Raw genomic sequence first — 21,963 nt, 5'->3', positions numbered from 1 at the left:
GCAGTCCATCAGGCCCTGGGGATTTATCGTCCTCCAATCCCATCAACTTCCCCAACACAATTTCCCAACTAATAAGGATTTCCCTCAGTTTCTCCTCCTTACTAGACCCTCTGACCCCTTCTATGTCCGGAAGATTGTTTGCGTCCTCCTTCGTCAATACCGAACCGAAGTACTTGTTCAGTTGGTCTACCATTTCTTTGTTCCCCGTTCTGACTTCCCCTGATTCTGACTGCAGGGGACCTACGTTTGTCTTTACTAATCTTTTTCTCTTTACATATCTATAGAAACTTTTGCAGTCCATCTTAATGTTCCCTGCAAGCTTCCTCTCGTACTCTGTTTTCCCTGCCCTAATCAAACCCTTTGTCCTCCTCTGCTGAGTTCTAAATTTCTCCCAGTCCCTGGGTTTGCTGCTATTTCTGGCCAATTTGTATGCCACTTCCTTGACTTTAATACTATCCCTGATTTCCCTTGATAGTCACGGTTGAGCCACCTTCCCTTTTTTATTTTTACGCCAAGGGATGTACAATTGTTGTAGTTCATCCATGCGATCTCTAAATATCTGCCATTGCCCATCCACTGTCAACCCCTTAAGTATCATTCGCCAATCTATCCTAGCCAATTCACGCCTCATACCTTCAAAGTTACCCTTCTTTAAGTTCTGGACCATGGTCTCTGAATTAACTGTTTCATTCTCCATCCTAATGTAGAATTCCACCATATTATGGTCACTCTTTCCCAAGGGGCCTCGCACAACAAGATTGCTAATTAATCCTCTCATTACACAGCACCCAGTCTAAGATGGCCTCCCCCCAAGTTTTTTCCTCGACATATTGGTCTAGAAAACCATCCCTTATGCACTCCAGGAAATCCTCCTCCACCGTAATGTTTCCAGTTTGGTTAGCCCAATCTATATGCATATTAAAGTCACCCATGATAACTGCTGCACCTTTCTTGCATGCACCCCTAATTTCCCCACTACTACTTATGCCACAAGTTTCTACTGAGTGCTGGCACGACTTGAGTTGGGGAGGGTGGTGCATGAGGACATGCCTCTAATAAATAGGATAAATGCGATTGTCTATTATCACCTTTCTTATCATTTTGTATATTGGTATGAATGTTTGCTAAAAATTGCATTACAAAATGAAAATGATTTCAGACCCAATGTAATAACCCAGCAGCATGGATTGAATGTTCTGACGTGTTGAGTCTGTTGTACTAAATGTCAGGCCAATGTGAGGTATTTAAAAACTGAATTGCAACAGTTACTGTCTTGTAGGTGGAGCTTACACATTTAGGGCCCAAGTTTCCACATGATTCGCGCCTGATTTTTAGGAGCAACTGGTGGAGAACGGACTATTTTAGCAATTGCAATTCTCCACATTTTTTTTTCTGCAGTTCTAGTTCGGTAGAACAGTTCTAGTTTAGAACAGAATTTTTTCTTCAAAAGGGGGCGTGTCCGGCCACTGACGCCTGATTTGAAAGTTTCCACAGTGAAAATGTACTCCAAACTCAAGTAGAATGGCGCCAGTGAAGATTTTTGTAGAACTGAAAAAACCTGTTCTTCACATTAAAAAATCAGGCGCAGGTTACAAATTAGGTGCCCAGAACGAGGTGGGGGGGAGGGGGGGGGAAGGGAAGTCATTAAATTCGACAATAAATCCTTATTTATACTTCTACAAATATTATACAAATAAATCCAACCTGAATAAACATTTATAAGCCAAGAAAAGATTAAATAAACCATCTTCCTACCTTGTGAAAGTGCTTCAGCCAGGGAGAATTCTGCAGCTTTTCGTGCCGCTGAGCAAGAGAGAGAGGGAGGGAGAGGGAGAGAGGGGGGGGGGGGTCGGGGAACAGAAGCGAGGGGGTCGGGGAACAGGAGCGGGGGGGAGCGAGTGTCGGGTCGGGGCGGGGTGGGGGGGGGGGGGAGCGGGCCTCTGGTCGGGTCGGGGGGTGCGGGAGCGGGCCTTGGGTCGGGGAGCGGGTCTCGTGGGGGGGGGGGGGGAAGCGGGGAGCGGGTGTCTGGTCAGGGGGGAGCGAGTGTCGGGTCTGGTCGGGCGGGGAGCAGGAGCTGGCCGTGGGAGGAGCCTCATTCATGCAGCCCCAGTGTGGCCATTGGGCCAGGGCTAGGGGCTGTGTGCTTCGGGCCCCTCCCACACAGTTCGGCGCCTGGAGCTACTGCACTTGCGTGCCGACTGTAGCGCGCATGTGCAGAGGTCCCGGCACTGTTTTCAGTGCAGAGACCTGGCTCCGCCCCCCCCCCCACAGCTCGTGACCGCTGCGCCGAGTGCCACAGGACCTGTAAGTCGGTGGAGAATACCGAGGATTTTTTTAGGTGCCGTTTTAGGTGTGAAAAACGGGCGCCCAGCTCGGAGGGGCGCCCGTTTTTTTTCTTGTGGAAACTTGGGCCCTGAGAAACTGCGCACAAGGGGAGTGCAAAATTGAAAATAGGTGATTCATTTTGATATTGTATTATCTGGGTGCATGGTGTTTTGCAATTCAACCTCACAATTTTGCTACATTGTGGTCACTCTTGACAATTGACAGATGATGCAAGCAAATTATAAAGCTGTGGAAGGGTTCAGATCCAAGGCAACAGGTTATAAATCATGAAATTAGGAGGAAGAAGATAAGTCAGCTGGCACCTTATTGGTGTGGAATAAGTTACCAAGGAAGGTCATTGAAGAGGACAGTGTAAATGATACAAGAGATAATTGAGGAATATGGCCAGGCGATGGATAGGTAGGGTTGACTTATTCAAGCGAACAAAGATGCCTGCCTCACATTCGTGATGCCGTTAGCATCTTGATTACCAACATCTCCCACAGCAGCAGCCAGGGAGAGGCAAAAAAACATGTAAACCCCAAGGCCTAGTTATGGAGAGCAACATCTGGGAAATTCCTCTCACACTAAGGTGATCACAATTAGTCTGTAAAACCACATTGATGAACTTGTGAACGATTTATTTATGTGTATGTGCTATAAATATGTTCTGAATTGTCCCACAGAATTTTGCCACAACCAGTCACCTACTTTGCTTTATCTTCTCATGTGCCCTTTTTGACTTTTGGGACATTTATGGCTTCCTTTTGGTTTAATTTTATTTTAAAGAGGAGAAAAATGTTATTTTGGCCTAATGGCCTTTTCGTGTTTGTAAGATTCATTATAGACTGCAAGATTCAATAAGCACAAAACATAATACGCTGCGTATAGTTAACATTTCGGATACAAAATTTGCCTTGCGGTCCATTTTTGTGTAGGTCATGGCACAAACTTCCCATAATTCAGCACTGAATGTACAGAGTTATTCGGGACATTACAAATAGATTGTGTGGGAAGAATATTCTCTTTCCCATCAATGTGACTTAATCAAGTCTTGGCTATTATAGTCACATGGACTGGCCATCGCTTTGGCATAGACTGGAACTAATGTGGCAGTAGGCTTAGAAAGATACTGATGTAAAGGTAGTAGAGACAGAAAACTAGCCTGGAAGAACAAAATAAATCAGTTCAGTGATAACTTCAACTATTGTCGTCATTTAATCTGTAGGTGCCACCTGCAGGGGGCTTCAGCAAATGTGATTCTTCTGCAGGAGTGGTTTTTGAACTGTTCTGTTTGTCTTAACCTCTGAAAGGTATTGTCAGAGACCCGAAGCTATCATTGCAGAAAACGTGTTATATTAGGATACAGTAGCACACATGCAAGTCAACAAAAACTGAAATCTGAAATGGACGAAGATGTAACCTCAAGGATAAAAACACACAGTGCTGGAAATACTCTGTTCAGGCAGCATCTGTGGAGAGTGAAACAGATCCGCAGTATTTTGCTTTTGTAACTTCGATGATTTCAATTTGAAAAGCTATGTTCTTGTGTGAAAGAATTTATCTGAGTTTTAGAAGTAAATCAATATGAAATGTTTCAAAGTTCTGGTTTAGTTCATTTAAAAGGTTGGGCAGGTGGAGTTTTTATTGCCTCTGTGCATACTTACTATCCACGTTGTTCAGAGTGGGGTTTTAAAATGATTTGTTCTTGGGATGTAGGCGGAACCTTGCTAAATTTAGTTTTACAATTGGCCCTGTTGGGATTTGAACTCATGATCTTGAGGCTAATGTACCCTTTCTGCATATTCTATATTTGGTTAGGACTGTGGTGGACCAAATGTGTTCACCAGCTGCTATCATCTTCTGGGTTGAGGTTTATGTGCTGGCACTGATTAACTATGGCTCTGCATAGTTCATACCTGAGAATAGAAACCAGTATAATTTAAAACAAAATTTCACTCACTTTTGAAAGCGGCATCTGGCACTGGTTTACTGTTCAACGGACAGCAGTAGCTGACCACTTTCTGGTATCTCATGCAATGTCTGTTGTGCGTGTGAGTGCACAGATAACGGATTGAACGTGCTTGGCTTATCTCCACGGCTCCGCAAGCTACTGGATGAACTTGCTGAGCCATTGGTGGATATTTTAAACGGTGGGGACTGGTCGAGTGAAGTTGCATGTAAGTGACGCACAAAAGTTTTGCCAAATTTGGTGTCCTGTTTGTTTTCAGGAGATGGTTCCTGATATAATCAAGGCATCGAACTATTATGATGCAGCCAGACCTTTATTCACTAATCTGATGTTTCCAAAAAGGCGAATGAAAGTGCTTGATTTGGTCCTGGTGGGCACCGATCCCAGTGGCTATCTGTTATGTTTGTGTCAGGCTCCATTGAAGGACTAAAAGTGGTTGGGATCAAGATGTGGCATTGTATGACGCTTCAATTTCGAAACAGATGTGAAACAGGAAATGGTGTGTGGGTGGATTATTGTTCTCGTCTGTCTGAATTGGATTTTATTAGTTTGGTCAGCATCTGGAAGTCACAGAATGGTAGTGTTCCTAAATTTTCTTTCTTCAGTCCTGATTTTGGAAATTACATTATTTAAACAACTATTTGTGATTCCTGTGCTCACCAGGAGAGATTTGCTTCTGGATATTATTGCATCTAAGTTGTTCTTGTATTTTATCTCCCCCTTTTACTCTTCCACCCTTCTCCCTTCCCCAATGTTTATATTGCTCCTCATCTCTGGCATTTGTTTCAAGTGGTGAGTGATGGTGTGTTTTATTCCTAAGTATCACTGGTTCTGGAAAGATTGTTGTTGATGACCCGATACATATTGAGCTAAAAAACTAGCAAAAGCTAAACCGCTTCAGAAAAGCTGACACAGGCCCAAGTACATCCTTGAATATAGATAGACCTCCTGACTGAAAGTGCAGTGGGAAAATGGCCGTGTTTTAACTTCAGCACCTCCCTCCCTGCTGCCACTGCTACTGAGAAGGACAAGTAGTAATGCCATGGAAACACCAACACCTCAAGTTCCCTTCGAAGTCACATGATATTCTGACTTGGACGTACATTGTCGTACATCGCTGGGCCAGTTTCCTGGAATTCCCCACCAAAAACTATTTTGGGAGCACCATTACCACAGAGTGCAGCGGTTCAAGGTGAGGGCCCACAGGTAACTAGGAATGAGCAATAAATAATAGAAGTTGACAGCACAGAAGGAGGCCATTTCAGCCCGTCGTGTCAGTGCTGGCCAACAAGAGGCTATCCAGCCTAATTCCACTTTCTCGCTCTAGATCTGTAACTCTGCAGGTTATGGCACTTCAAGTGCACATCCAAGTACTTTTAAAATGTGGTGAGGGTTTCTGCCTCTCCCACCCTTTCAGGCAGTGAGTTCCAGACCCCCACCACCCTCCGGGTGAAGAAATTTCCCCTCAAAACCTTCTACCAATTTCTTTAAATTTATGCCCCTGGTTGTTGACCCCTCTGCTAAGGGAAATAGGCCCTTTCTATCCACTATATCTAGACCCCTCATAATTTTATACACCTCAATGAGGTCTCCCCTCAGCCTCCTCTGTTCCAAGGAAAACAAACCTTATCCTCCTAGCTAAGATTCTCCATTCCTAGCAACATCCTCATAAATCTCCTCTGTGCCCTCTCCAAAGCAATTACGTCCTTCCTGCCAAGCGGTGTCCAGAACTGCATGCAGCTCTCCAGCTGTGGCCTAACCAGTGTTTTATACAGTTCAAGCATACCCCCCGGCTCTTCTCTTCTATGCCTCGGCTATTAAAGGCAAGCATTCCGTATGCCTTGTTAGCCACTTATTTATCTACCTGGCCTGCCACCTTCAGGGATCTGTGGACATGCACTCCAAGATCCCTTTGTTCCTCTAAACTTCTCAGTGTCCTACCATTTAATATGTATTCCCTTTCCTTGTTAGCCCTCCCCAAATGCATTCCCTCACACTTCTCCGGATTAAATTCTATTTGCCACTGTTCTGCCCACCTGACCAGTTGATTGCTATCTTCCTGCAGTCCACAGCTTTCTTCTTCATTATCGACCACAGCGATTTTAATATCATCTGCAAACTTCTTAATCATACCCCTATATTCAAGTCGAGATCATTGATGTATACTACAAAAAGCAAGGGACCTAGTACTGAGCCCTATGGAACTCCACTGGAAACAACCTTCCAGTCACACAAAAAACCCCATCAACCATTACCCTTTGCTTCCTGCCTTTGGGCCAATTTTGGATCCAACTTGCCACTTTGTCCTGGATCCCATGGGTTTTTTCGGACCTCTCCGCTCAAAACTCCGACACTGATTCGGTCAAGGATTCTGGATTTCAGACTATTGATTTTCTTGTCTGAAATTCGGAAAATCCAAAATATGGCCTTATTACATCCTGAGAACAAATTTTAAAAAAAACTAACACTGGTGTTGCAAGATAAGAGAACAAGTACATGAAAGTCTGAAAGGAAATTATGTTTACATAAGAACCCAAGAAATAGGAACAATAGTGGGCCATTCGGCCCTTCGAGCCTGTTTCGCCATGCAATAAGATCATGGCTGATCTTTGACCTCAACTCCACTTTCCTGCATTATCCCCATATCCTTGATTCTTTTAATATCCAAAAATCTATCAATCTCCGTTTCTAATATACTCAACGACTGAGCATGTGGGGTAGAGAATTCCTATGATTCACAACCCTCAGTGAAGAAATTTCTCCTTCGATAAATGGCCAATTCCTTATCCTGAGACTGTGGCCCCTTTAAGGCAAAATATTTATTTTGTAGAGAGCTCAAGGAGCATGCACACCTGGGAAAACTTAGATTCTTGACTTTATCTTGTTCATTTTGGAAGGTGTATTGGGTCCACGGATTCCCTCCTCCTTGCCTCCACCCTCTTCAATCCTTCTCAGTAAGCATGTTTTAAACAATTCTTTTAAAACATTTCAACAAAAATAGGCATTTTAAATATTAGTGATTCCAAATTTAATTAAGTTGTTACATTTTGATGATTTTTGAAAGAAACCTAAAATGAGAGAAAAAGCTTATCTGAAGTGTGAGCTATTTGTAATCTAACATTTTTTCTTACAATTTGCAGGCAGTCTAATTAATTGTAATTTCTAAAATATCAAGTTGACCTCAAAGTTTAAAGAAAAGTTTTACGTATGGATAATTAAAACACATATGACTTCCAATATTGATGATACAGTTTGCAACCAATCTAATTAAATGTTGAGGTGAACAATATCAAATGATTTGCTTGGATGCTTTGCATTGAAAGGAGTGGATGGATGGAGTTTGTAAGTGGGAGAGACTCTGTTCTCTCTCCCCCTCTCTCTCTCTCTCTCTCTCTCTCTCTGCTCCCAGTCTGTGCCTGGTCCTCAGGAAAGAGCTGTGCCTGGCGGGAGAGAGACATCTCCTTTCGGCTGGGAGCTGCTCCTGGACAAAAGATGTGATTACAGGAGTTGCTTTTGTCACCATTTGGCAAGCAGTTGGCTTCACCCAGCTCATCCTCTTGCTTAAGGAGTGAAGTCTGCTCAGTGCTCATTACCAGGCACCTCAAAGTCTTGGTTCTTGTGCGACAAACACTTTCATATCCGTTGCATTTAACTTTGAAACTGTAGCCCTTGACTAAGATAGAAACATAGAAAATAGGTGCAGGAGTAGGCCATTTGGCCCTTCGAGCCTGCACCATCATTCAATATGATCATGGCTGATCATGCAACTTCAGCACCCCACTCCTGCTTTCTCTCCATACCCCTTGATCCTTTAGCTGTAACGGCCACATCTAACTCCCTTTTGAATATATCTTAACGAACTGGTCTCAACAACTTTCTGTGGTAGAGAATTCCACAGGTTCAGAATTCTCTGGGTGAAGAAGTTTCTCCTCATCTCGGTTCTAAATGGCTTACCCCTTATCCTTAGACTGTGACCCCTGGTTCTAGACTTCCCCATCATCGGGAACAGTCTTCGTGCATCTAACCTGTCCAATCCCGTCAGAATTTTATATGTTTCTATGAGATCCCCTCATTCTTCTAAATTCCAGTGAATATAAGCCGAGTCGATCCAGTCTTTCTTCATATGTCAGTCCTGCCATCCCGGGAGTCAGTCTGGTGAACCTTCGCTGTCCTTCCTCAGATTAGGAGACCAAAACTGTACACAATATTCAAGATGTGGCCTCACCAAGGCCCTGTACAACTGCAGTAAGACCTCCCTGCTCTTATACTCAAATCCTCTCGCTATGAAGGCCAACATGCCATTTGCCTTCTTCAGCACCTACTGTACCTGCATACCAACTGATGTACCATGACACCCAGGTCTCGTTGCACTTCCCCTTTTCCTAATCTGTCACCATTCAGATAATATTCTGCCTTCCTGTTTTTGCCACCAAAGTGGATAACCTCATATTTATCTACATTATACTGCATCTGCCATGCATTTGCCCACTCCTAACCTGTCCAAGTCACCCTGCAGTCTCTTAGCATCCTCCTCGCAGCTCACACTGCCATCCAGCTTAGTGTCATCTGCAAACTTGGAGATATTACATTCAATTCCTTCATCTAAATCATTAATGTATATTTTAAATAGCTGGGGTCCCAGAACTGAACCTTGCGGTACCCCACTAGTCACTGTCTGCCATTCTGAAAAGGACCCGTTTATTCCGACTCTTTGCTTCCTGTCTGCCAACCAGTTCTCTATCCATGTCAATATGTTACCCCCAATACCATTTGCTTTAATTTTGCATACTAATCTCTTGTGTGGGACCTTATCAAAAGCCTTTTGAAAGCCCAAATACACCACATCCACTACCTTCTCTGTTGTCCACTCAACTAGTTACATCCTCAAAAAATTCGAGAAGAGTTGTCAAGCATGATTTCCCTTTCGTAAATCCGTGCTGACTTGAACTGATCCTGTCACTGCTTTTCAAATGCGCTGCTATTACATCTTTAATAATTGATTCCAACATTTTCCCCACTACCAATGTCACGCTAACTGGTCTATAATTCTCTTTTTTCTCTCCCTTTTTAAAAAAGTGGTGTTACATTAGCTACCCTCCAATCCATAGGAACTGATCCAGAGTGTATAGAATGTTGGAAAATGACCACCAATGCATCCACTATTTCTAGGGCCACTTCCTTAAGTACTCTGGGATGCAGACTATCAAGCCCTGGGGATTTATCGGCCTTCAATCCCATCAATTTCCCCAAAACAATTTGCTGACTAATAAGGATTACTTGCAGCCACTATGTCGAGGAAGTCCAATCCCAATACTTCTGTCTGTCCTGCTGAATGCAGGAATCTCGGGAAGTGGCAGTGTCTGCGCAATACAAATTGGCTGGAGTGGCTCTGCAAGTTCTGCAGATGTTCGAAATTCCCACTGCTACTGGAAGCAAACATTAGGCCCAAAACACTGACTGCGCAGATAAAACACATTGAGCTGTATACAAAACTTAAATGGGATTTTAAAAAGTTATAATTATGTGCAGCCTGTTTGTTACCCGAGTGTTCCTTTTCTTTTTTTTAAGTTTCTGTAGAGGCAGGTCAGACCCAGCAAACTGCAGACAATACTGTGGTTCAAGTGCTGCCTGCACGTAAAATGCGGATGGTTGACAGGTATCCAATTATAGAAACTCTCCTTTCGGATCTGGACTCTGCAAGGCACATACAAAGCAGTTCAATTGGTCCGCAGTAAGCAACAGCAACTAGCAGTTTTAAAGTGCCTTTAATGTCGTGTCCCAAGGCACTTCAGAATTAGTCATATGAAAAATGGGCACTGAGGCAAGAAAGCAGAGAGTGGGAAGAGTGAGCAAAAGCTTGGTTGAAGGGATGGGTTTTGAGGCAGCTGTTAAAGGGGAGAGAGGCGAGGTTTCGGGAGGTGAATCCCGAGCTGTTGGCTATACTGCTTCTGGTAGTTGGAGAGGGGAAATCCACATACATAGAGTCCGAGGGATGCAGATTCTGGTGGATCTTGATCCACGTTGCTACTCAATGGCTCCTGATGGAATGATTGGCTATGGGAATGAATGAGTTTGACTGTATATTCCTTTCTCCGCATGTGCATTTTTATTTAGTAGCGCTAAAGTACTACTATAGATCACAAGGTAATTACAGATGAGGAAAGCCATTGGCCCATCTTTCATTCATCCAGTATGACCCTAAAGTCCCTCCATTACAGCATCCAGTTTATTAAATGATTTTAGGATTTTCACCTTCATTATTCTACCCTGGAGTCCATTCCATGCACCTACCACACTGGGAGAAGAACCTCTTGATTTTAGTCCAAATTTTACCTTTTAATGCTGTTCCCTTGTCTGAGAGATATCCATTAACTGCTGTTGGAACGTCCATGTGTGCTTGGACATCTGATTAGGGCAGGATTGGACTCGACTATGGTGCTCTGTTATTGCCCAGTTGACCAGCCTGCTGACCAGCACTATCCAGGCTTACATGTGAAGAATGGTGATTTTAGTCATGTATCTGAGGACTGTCAGTGGTGGTAGATCCATTTCCCAGCAGAATCAGCAGCTTCAAAGGGAAGAAAGAGGACAAATAAGTACTTGACAGGATGTCTTCATTTCTAATGCTATTTAATGAGAAAGTTGTAATTTTGTTTTACTATAAATGTGCTGTCATAGGGGATAGTGTTAAATATCATTTCTAATGGTCATTTTCATGGGTTTGTTGGAGTGTTGTTAAGCTATGTGTTCACATTAATGTATATAATTTTACTTTATAGTGTCCTTTTTGGGTCTGGAAAAGTTGAGACATGGCAGGAGAGCTCGGTCGGGTGTTATGCTCCTCCTGTACCATGTGGGAACTCAGGGACACTTCCGGTGTCCCTGACGACTACGTGTGCGGGAAGTGTATCCGCCTCCAGCTCCTGACGGTCCGCGTTACGGAATTGGAGCTGAGGGTGGATTTACTCTGGAGCATCCACGATGCTGAGAATGACGTGAGTATCACGTGTAGTGAATTGGTCTTACCGCAGGGAAAGGGTCCACAGCCAGATAGGGAATGGAAGACCAGCAGGAAGAGTAGAGCAAGGAAGGTAGTGCAGGGGTCCCCTGCGGTCATCCCCCTGCAAAACAGATACACCGCTTTGGGTACTGTTGAGGGGAATGACTCATCAGGGGAGGGCAGCAGCAGCCAAGTTCATGGCACCGTGGCTGGCTCTGCTGCACAGGAGGGCAAGAAAAAGACTGGGAGAGCGATAGTGATAGGGGATTCAATTGTGAGGGGAATAGATAGGCGTTTCTGCGGCCGCAACCGAGACTCCAGGATGGTATGTTGCCTCCCTGGTGCAAGGGTCAAGGATGTCTCTGAGCGGGTGCAGGACATTCTGAAATGGGAGGGAGAACAGCCAGTTGTCGTGGTGCACATTGGTACCAACGACATAGGCAAAAAAAGGGATGAGGTCCTACGAAACGAATTTAAGGAGCTAGGAGCTAAATTAAAAAGTAGGACCTCAAAAGTAGTAATCTCGGGATTGCTACCAGTGCCACGTGATAGTCAGAGTAGGAATCGCAGGATAGCGCAGATGAATACGTGGCTTGAGCAGTGGTGCAGCAGGGAGGGATTCAAATTCCTGGGGCATTGGGACCGGTTCTGGGGGAGGTGGGACCAGTACAAACCGGACGGTCTGCACCTGGGCAGGACTGGAACCAATGTCCTAGGGGAGTGTTTGCTAGTGCTGTTGGGGAGGATTTAAACTAATATGGCAGGGGGATGGGAACCAATGCAGGGAGACAGAGGGAAACAAAAAGGAGCCAAAAGCAAAAGACAGAAAGGAGATGAGGAAAAGTGGAGGGCAGAGAAACCCAAGGCAAAGAACAAAAAGGGCCACTGTACAGCAAAATTCTAAAAGGACAAAGGGTGTTAATAAAACAAGCCTGAAGGCTTTGTGTCTTAATGCAAGGAGTATCCGCAATAAGGTGGATGAATTAATTGTGCAAATAGATGTTAACAAATATGATGTGATTGGGATTACGGAGACGTGGCTCCAGGATGATCAGGGCTGGGAACTCAACATTCAGGAAGGATAGAATAAAAGGAAAAGGAGGTGGGGTAGCATTGCTGGTTAAAGAGGAGATTAATGCAATAGTTAGGAAAGACATTAGCTTGGATGATGTGGAATCTATATGGGTAGAGCTGCAGAACACCAAAGGGCAAAAAACGTTAGTAGGAGTTGTGTACAGACCTCCAAACAGTAATAGGGATGTTGGGGAGGGCATCAAACAGGAAATTAGGGGTGCATGCAATAAAGGTGCAGCAGTTATAATGGGTGACTTTAATATGCACATAGATTGGGCTAGCCAAACTGGAAGCAATACGGTGGAGGAGGATTTCCTGGAGTGCATAAGGGATGGTTTTCTAGACTAATATGTTGAGGAACCAACTAGGGGGGAGGCCATCTTAGACTGGGTGTTGTGTAATGAGAGAGGATTAATTAGCAATCTCATTGTGCGAGGCCCCTTGGGGAAGAGTGACCATAATATGGTGGAATTCTGCATTAGGATGGAGAATGAAACAGTAATTTCACAGACCATGGTCCAGAACTTAAAGAAGGGTAACTTTGAAGGTATGAGGCGTGAATTGGCTAGGATAGATTGGCGAATGATACTTAGGGGGTTGACTGTGGATGGGCAATGGCAGACATTTAGAGACCGCATGGATGAAGTACAACAATTGTACATTCCTGTCTGGCGTAAAAATAAAAAGGGGAAGGTGGCTCAACCGTGGCTATCTAGGGAAATCAGGGATAGTATTAAAGCCAAGGAAGTGGCATACAAATTGGCCAGAAATAGCAGCGAACCTGGGGACTGGGAGAAATTTAGAACTCAGCAGAGGAGGACAAAGGGTTTGATTAGGACAGGGAAAATGGAGTACGAGAAGAAGCTTGCAGGGAACATTAAGGCGGATTGCAAAAGTTTCTATAGGTATGTAAAGAGAAAAAGGTTGGTGAAGACAAACGTAGGTCCCCTGCAGTCAGAATCAGGGGAAGTCATAACGGGGAACAAAGAAATGGCGGATCAATTGAACAAGTACTTTGGTTCGGTATTCACTAAGGAGGATACAAACAACCTTCCGGATATAAAAGGGGTCAGAGGGTCTAGTAAGGAAGAGGAACTGAGGGAAATCTTTATTAGTCGGGAAATTGTGTTGGGGAAATTGATGGGATTGAAGGCCGATAAATCCCCAGGGCCTGATGGACTGCATCCTAGAGTACTTAAGGAGGTGGCCTTGGAAATAGCGGATGCATTGACAGTCATTTTCCAACATTCCATTGACTCTGGATCAGTTCCTATGGAGTGGAGGGTAGCCAATGTAACCCCACTTTTTAAAAAAGGAGGGAGAGAGAAAACAGGGAATTATAGACCGGTCAGCCTGACCTCAGTAGTGGGTAAAGTGATGGAATCAATTATTAAGGATGTCATAGCAGTGCATCTGGAAAATGGTGACATGATAGGTCCAAGTCAGCATGGATTTGTGAAAGGGAAATCATGCTTGACAAATCTTCTGGAATTTTTTGAGGATGTTTCCAGTAAAGTGGACAAGGGAGAACCAGTTGATGTGGTATATTTGGACTTTCAGAAGGCTTTCGACAAGGTCCCACACAAGAGATTAATGTGCAAAGTTAAAGCACATGGGATTGGGGGTAGTGTGCTGACGTGGATTGAGAACTGGTTGTCAGACAGGAAGCAAAGAGTAGGAGTAAACGGGTACTTTTCAGAATGGCAGGCAGTGACTAGTGGAGTGCCGCAAGGTTCTGTGCTGGGGCCCCAGCTGTTTACATTGTACATTAATGATTTAGACGAGGGGATTAAATGCAGTATCTCCAAATTTGCGGATGATACTAAGTTGGGTGGCAGTGTGAGCTGCGAGGAGGATGCTATTAGGCTGCAGAGTGACTTGGATAGGTTAGGTGAGTGGGCAAATGCATGGCAGATGAAGTATAATGTGGATAAATGTGAGGTTATCCACTTTGGTGGTAAAAACAGAGAGACAGACTATTATCTGAATGGTGACAGATTAGGAAAAGGGAAGGTGCAACGAGACCTGGGTGTCATGGTACATCAGTCATTGAAGGTTGGCATGCAGGTACAGCAGGCGGTTAAGAAAGCAAATGGCATGTTGGCCTTCATAGCGAGGGGATTTGAATACAGGGGCAGGGAGGTGTTGCTACAGTTGTACAGGGCCTTGGTGAGGCCACACCTGGAGTATTGTGTACAGTTTTGGTCTCCTAACTTGAGGAAGGACATTCTTGCTATTGAGGGAGTGCAGCGAAGGTTCACCAGACTGATTCCCGGGATGGCGGGACTGACCTATCAAGAAAGATTGGATCAATTGGGATTGTATTCACTGGAGTTCAGAAGAATGAGAGGGGACCTCATAGAAACGTTTAAAATTCTGACGGGTTTAGACAGGTTAGATGCAGAAAGAATGTTCCCAATGTTGGGGAAGTCCAGAACCAGGGGTCACAGTCTGAGGATAAGGGGTAAGCCATTTAGGACCGAGATGAGGAGAAACTTCTTCACCCAGAGAGTGGTGAACCTGTGGAATTCTCTACCACAGAAAGTAGTTGAGGCCAATTCACTAAATATATTCAAAAGGGAGTTAGATGAAGTCCTTACTACTCGGGGGATCAAGGGTTATGGCGAGAAAGCAGGGAGGGGGTACTGAAGTTTCATGTTCAGCCATGAACTCATTGAATGGCGGTGCAGGCTAGAAGGGCTGAATGGCCTGCTCCTGCACCTATTTTCTATGTTTCTATGTTTCTATGAGAGACTTTGTACTCATGAAAAAGACCAATGTGGGTGGGCCTGAGAATAACTTGAATGTTATAATTTAGGATGTTCAGCGAGTCATACCTGGCCACAAATAAAATGTCTGAAAATGATATAGTTAAATGAATTCCAATTTATTTTACAAAATGTACTGGGCGTGGCCAGAAATGTCTGTAGATGCCTTTCTTACTGTAAACTATAAATGTTATAGAGCAGTAAGGTATGTGTGTGACATCATTAACAAAAGATTTGTTTTGCTCTGCAGTTTGACCACGGAACATTTCAGTTGTGGTCAGTATGCCATCTATTAATGTTTTATATGTGGGTAAATACTTGCATGGTGTGGAGCAGAGTCATCGAGGCCAGAATGCTGTAGCATCTGTTCCTGTACTGTGCCGAGATAGTGGATCATAGCCGAGGTGGCAGTAAGGGCACTACAGTTGGCTGTAACAATCTTAAGGTAGGTAGAGGATAAATCCGAGAATAGAAACAAAGCGAGCAAACCAGTGATTCTTGCTGGAAAGCAAATGTGCGCGTGCATGTGTTTGTGGGTGTTGAGTAAGAACAAGATTGTGCTCTGCTGTGGTGCCTCCGCCACACTTTTGAAATAGCCTGCTGAAACTCACTATGTTCAGATGTAAAAAATAGTGATATTGATGAGCAGTCAGGCAGGCGGTTGTTTTCCCAGTGAAACTAAACCAAACTAGAGTCAGCAGCTTCAGGCCAAGAGGGGAGAAAACTGGAGGAAGAAAGCGTACCGACATAACCATAGAAAAAAATCTTCTTTTTCACTATTCTACAGTACAGGGTATTGGAAATGCAAATCTGTTTTTGCTGTAAACATGCTGTTAAGGACGATGTGATGTTAGTCATTTTCACAGGTATACTGGAGGGCTGCTACCCTGTGCACATTTTAATAAAGTATACTATTTCTACACTTTCTTTTAGAGTTGGGAATCTGAGAGTACTTTGACTCTTGCAGAAAAGAACCTTCGAGATGGCCCCTAGAATAATTTGATTGGAATGCATACTTGAGCAATGATGTAGAGAAATCTTTCCTGTGTTTTTATGCAGCAGTGTTAAAGTACTATAAGTATAGAATAGAAAGTTATAATGGTGGGACAGCATTAATTAAATGTGTATTTAGTAATGTGCAATCTGACCACTTAATATTTCAGTTGTGCTTGTGTGTTACCTGTTAACATTTTAGTTGAGGATAAATAACTGCCTGACACCCAACGGGCCCTGTTGGCCAGAAAGCTTCCAGTTCATTGCTTGATCTGTATGGAGTCAGCTGGTGAGAGCAAGAGTGGCATTCCAGATGCTACAGTTAGCCTCAGTGTCTCCTGCTTTCAATGACTGTCCAATGACCCCCCCCCCACTGCTGAAATGTATGTGGCTGTGGAACTCCACAGTCCAATAATCTGTTGACACTCATTGTCTTGGTTCACGTGAAGCATGATGACTTGGCTGAGATGAGAGAGAGCAGCTGGTGCCCACAGAATCAAAGCCAGCGCCTTCAGGAGAGGAAATGCATTTTTTGTGCATTAAGACTTAATATTTTATTGCCAAAAACATTCATGAAATTTAAAAACTTTGTTTTGTGACTGAATATCAGAATGTTTTAAAAATAGAACTGACAAGTATGGCTGCTGAATTAAAACTTTTTTCTGGCATTTGTACACTAGTCCGAAATGCTGTACAGGTAATGTGAAGAGCTGGTGCAGTTCTAAATCCTGGATAAAATGAGAGCACTTGATTCAGTGTGCGTTTCTATGCTTTATTGATATACAGCAGTGCAAATGGTAGAAAGGAATAGATGGTATTATGATGAATGGCAAATGGTTGCATTTTACCATTAAATGTGGTATAGGAACCTACCTAGATTCAGTGAGAAAAGTTTGCCCCCATCATTACTTGAACAGTGTTTTAAAAAAATAAACTTGCTTGATCAAATTAAATTATGTGGCAGTTACTCCATAAATGTCCAGCCCAGCCCAGCCCACATAATAGCCTCCAGACTTGATTGGAAGAAGTCCACTGTGAATTGTGTCATTGAGGGTGGCTGTGGGGATTGGCACTTCCTTTAATCAGTCTAGGTGACCCATTCATGGTGGAGCACCTCATTGTTAAGAACCCCAAGTGGCAAGACCTTGCGGGAAAGTAATCTAGGTAACAGTATCATCCACTCGGTAATAAGACTAAGGTTCCACAAATAGTGTGATGTGATAAATTTCAGGAAACTACAGGAGATGTTTGTGAAGAAAATATGTGGACAAACTCCAAAATAACTCCCTTAATGTGTTATTGGCAGTCTTAAGAATAAGTGCTTCATGTACCCTTTTAGGAATGCACATTGGAGATGTCTTCATTTTCATTGATGTGGACAGACATGCCCGCAACAACTGAACAACATGGCTGTTACAGAAGATCCTCTCTCTCAGGCGGTCCCTCCCACCACACGGGCTTGACAGAGCTAGGTCTTGGTCCAGTGGCAAGGATTGACCAGGACGACTGGAGACCAGCTCTGCTGCACGGACCTAGTGCGCACACATCGCAGTGTGGGCTGACCGTGCTGCCCCTGGGCCCTCACCTCTTCTGGGCCCCAATCATGTCGCTCTGCAATCTCTCGCCGCTCCTTCACCCTGACCTTGCTGATTGAAGCATGGGCAGGTATAGAAAACCAGGGTAATGATATCAACCCAAAGTTTAGCACTGCTTGTAATAAACTATCTAAAGTATTAGTTTGACCCAAAGTTAAGCTTTGAACCCCAAATCCTATCCATTACCAGGACTGTTTAAATCTACTTCTGCAATATCTGCATCTACCTTCACTCCACTGCTGCTAAAATCCTTCTCCACACTTTTTGTCAACCTTCCCCAATGTTCTTGCCAGTTTCCCATTCCCTATCCAGCTTGTTAAACTGTCCACCTATATTTTGTCCTCCTCACCCATCACCCTTCTGCATGCTGCACTGGTCCCCTGTCCCTCAGTATATTGAATTTAAAATCCCAGGTCAGTGAAGCCCATGGGATTAAAGAGACAGTGGCAGCATGGATAGAAAATTGGGTAAGGAACAGAAAGCAGAGAGTAGTGGTGAATGGTTGCTTTTCAGACTCGAGGGAGGGATATACAGAAATAATCCCCAGGGCTCGATATTAGGACCACTGCTCTTTTTGATATATATTTATGATGTGAACTTGGGTGTAAAGGGCATAATTTCAAAGTTTGCAGATGAGACAAAACTCAAATGTAGTAAACATTGAGAAGGACAGTAACGGAATTCAGGAGTATGAGACTGATGAAAAGGGCAGACTCATGGCAAGTGAAATGTAACACGTGCGAAGTGATGCATTTTGGTGGGAAGAACGAGGAGAGGCAATATCGACTAAAGGATACAATTTTAAAGGAGGTGTCGGAACAGAGACCTGGTGGTGTATGTACACAAATCTCTGAAGATGGCGGGACAAGTTGAGAAAGCAGTTTTTTAAAAAGCGTGCAGGATCATTGGCTTTATTCATAGAGAAATGGGCTGAATGGCCTTCTGTGCTGTATCATGCTGTGAATCAGCCCATCATGCCTGTGCTGGCTCTTTGAAAGAGCTGTCCAATTAGCTCCACTCCCCTGCACTTTCCTTATAGCTCTGCAAATATTTCTGTCCAAAGTATTTATCCAATTCCCTTTTGAAAGTTACTATTTAATCTGTTTCCACCGCCCTTTCAGGCAGTGCATTCCAGATCGTGGCAACGCATTCCAGATCGTAACAACTCACGACATGAAAAATAAATTCTCTTTCTCCACCCCGCCCACCACCACATGTTCTTGTGCCAATGACCATAAATCTGTCCTCAGGTTACTGACTCTCCTGCCAGTGGAAACAGTTTCTCCCTATCTCCTTTGATCAAAACTCATTTTACATTTGTACCAAAATAGATTCCCAGTTTACTGACTGGATTTGTTTTTAAAATAAGTATGTTTTGATCCTAATGTAGAAAATTTGTTTTTAAAAAGGGTAATAACCTATTTTATATGTTTACAGAGAGAACTTTTTCCACAATATTCCTGAGAACGTGATTTTGGTAATTTTGTGCAGAATGTCTACTGACCCGAATCAGATGTATGAAATATGTTCGACAGTGTTACTGTGGACCTTTTAAGAAACCAAGAATTGCTTATGAAAACATATTTGCTTTGTGTAGCAAGTTAGATGGCAGCCATATGTCCTCCCTGAGGCCTGAGCCCATGCAGCCTCAGCCAGTTGTGTTTTTCTTTTTAAAAAAAAAATGCAGCTCTGGATCACATTACATACAGAAAAAACAAACTGCTTGTAATTTTTTTAATATTGGAGTAGCCGAGTTTTCATGTTAAAGTAAAGTTGGGCATGTTAGACAAATGTTACTGGTAATTCATGTGAATCAGCCCCTCTATGTTCATTCCATTTGCATTCCCATAGACAAAGTAGTTATTAATGGTAATGGTTCTCTTTCGTGACTGGCCTCTAGTGGAGGGCCACCCCCACCCCCACCCCCCAGAATCTATATTAGGGTTGTTGCTCTTCATCTTTCTCAATTATCTGAATTAAAGCATTGGGGGAACTATCTGAGAGTTCATGGATGAGACAGATTCATGAGGAGTAAGTGCCTTAGGTGAGAAAAATAGATTGCAGGTGGATCTAGATGTGATGAAGTCGGCTTGTAGGACCTGGGGGTTATTGTGAACAAGTCATTGAAGGTCCATGACCATTGCTGCAGGACTATTGGAACAGCAAATGGTGTGTTGGGAAGTAGTGCCTGGAAAATTAAATATACAAGAAGAAATATACTGTCCTTTCTTTGTATAAGGCCTGGTCAGATCACATCTAGACTATTGTGCCCAGTTTTGGTCCTCTCACATAGTGGATGTTACAGATATTCTGGAAAAGATTGACAAGAGAGCCACTAGAGTGATACCTAGTTTAAGAGCCTTCAGTTTCAAGGATAGGCTGAGAGCTGGGGATTTGTACTTTACAAAAGCATAGACTTCGCGGAGATTTGATTGAGGTCTTCAAAATAATGAAACGATTAGATTCAGTTAAAGTGGATAGGCTATTCAAGCTAGATAGATTGAAGAGGGCTAGGGGACATAAGTATGTTACGTAAACATTAGATTAGATGCTAAGAGATACTTCATTTCAGAGGGAATCTTCAACGTCTGGAATAAGTTGTTACACGTGCAGTGAGTGTGGATTCGCTGCAAGAATTCAAAGTGTGTCAGACAAGCTTCTGAGTGGGTAACATAGCTACATATAGAGGGGTTTGGGGAATTGAAGCTTTTGTCACCCAGTCACCCCGTCCCCGGGTTACCCCAGTCACCTGGTCTTCATGGTCTCTGGAGCTTATTAAATTGTCTTCAGGGGTCAGAGAGGAATTTGAGTTTTTCCCCCCCTAAATTGGCCAATGGTTTCTTCCCTTTTGCTTCTCCCAGAAAAGTGAGACTGCATGATGCAGGTGGGGAAGAGAATGTAATGGTGTGCAGCAGTTACATCATGCCAGGATAGGAAAGGCTTGATGAACAGGCTGGTCAATATCCTTTTTTGTATGTTTGACAATTTGCTCCAGCCATAACTGTTTCTGGAGAAATAGGATTTGGGGCTGAAGGAAATAAGATGAAATTGTTTCATGACTTGTGTCTGGTCACTTAAGGTGTTTATCATACATTTAAGAACAAAAGAACATATGAAGTAGGAGCAGATCTAGGCCATTCAGCACCTCGAGACTGCTCTGCCATTCATTAAGATCATAGCTGTTCTTCTACCTCAACTCCACTTTCCTGCACTATCCCCATATCCCTTAATTCCCACATTCCAACAGTGACCATACTCTAAAAGTACTTCATTGGCTGTAAAGTGCTTTGAGAGATCCGGTGGTCATGAAAGGCGCTATAAGAACGTAAGAAATAAGAGCAAGAGTAGGCCATCTGGCCCCTTGAACCTGCTCCACCATTTAAGAAGATCAGGGCTGATCTGATCTTGGCCTCAGCTCCACTGCCCTGCCCACTCCCCATAACCCTTGACTCCCATAACCCTTGACTCACTTATTTTTCAAAAATCTGTCTATCTCCACCTTAAATATATTCAATGACCCAGCCTCCACAGCTCTCTGGGGCAGAGAATTCCACAGATTCACGACCCTCTGAGAAGAAATTCCTCCTCATTTCTGTTTTAAATGGGCGACCCCTTATTCTGAGACTATACTCCATAGTTCTAGATTCCCCCACAAGAGGAAATATTCTCTTTGCGTCGAGCCTGTCCAGCCCCCTCAGAATCTTATAGTTTCAATAAGATCACCTCTCATTCTTCTAAACTCCTATCAGTATAGGCCCACCCTGTTCAACCTTTCTTCATATGACAACCCCTTCATCCCAGGAATCAACCTCGTTTACCTTCTCTGAACTGCCTCCAATGCAAGTATATCCCTCCTGAAATAAGGAGACCAAAACTGTACGTCGTACTCCAGGTGTGGCCTCACCAATACCTTGTAAAGTTGTGGCAAGACTTCCCCACTTTTATACTCCATCCCCCTTGCAATAAAGGCCAATATTCCATTTGCCTTCTGAATACTTGCTGAACCCGCATACTAACTTTTTGAGTTTCATACACAAGGACCCCCAAATCCCTCTGTACCGCTGCATTTTGTAATCTCTCTCTCTTTAAATAATTTTCTGTTTCATTTTTCCGACCAAAGTGGATAACCTCACATTTTCCCACATTATGCTCCATCTGCCAAATGTTTGCCCAATCACTGAGCCTATCTATATCCCTTTGCAGATTCTTTGCATCCTCCTCACAACTTGCTTTCCC

General features: G+C 43.6%; 1 protein-coding gene across 12 annotated transcripts in view; it reads left to right on the top strand.

The window, feature by feature from the left end:
• The window catches only part of LOC139230104 (RNA binding protein fox-1 homolog 1-like), a 342,858-nt gene that overhangs the window by 37,651 nt on the left and 283,244 nt on the right, over positions 1 to 21,963 (top strand). Inside the window, exon 1 of one of the 12 annotated variants that reach the window (XM_070861937.1) lies at positions 4,493 to 4,505. The exons of the other annotated variants lie outside the window; for them this stretch is intronic. The gene's annotated coding sequence lies outside the window, so the exon portion shown is untranslated. Of the gene's footprint in view, positions 1 to 4,492; positions 4,506 to 21,963 lie in introns of those variants that run through there. 12 annotated transcript variants of the gene reach the window in all.

The sequence above is a fragment of the Pristiophorus japonicus genome, chromosome 19 (assembly GCF_044704955.1).
Source record: "Pristiophorus japonicus isolate sPriJap1 chromosome 19, sPriJap1.hap1, whole genome shotgun sequence".
Lineage (NCBI taxonomy): Eukaryota > Metazoa > Chordata > Chondrichthyes > Pristiophoridae > Pristiophorus > Pristiophorus japonicus.
The sequence above is the reverse complement of the archived record's forward strand: the minus strand, read 5'-3'. Positions and strand labels throughout refer to the sequence as shown.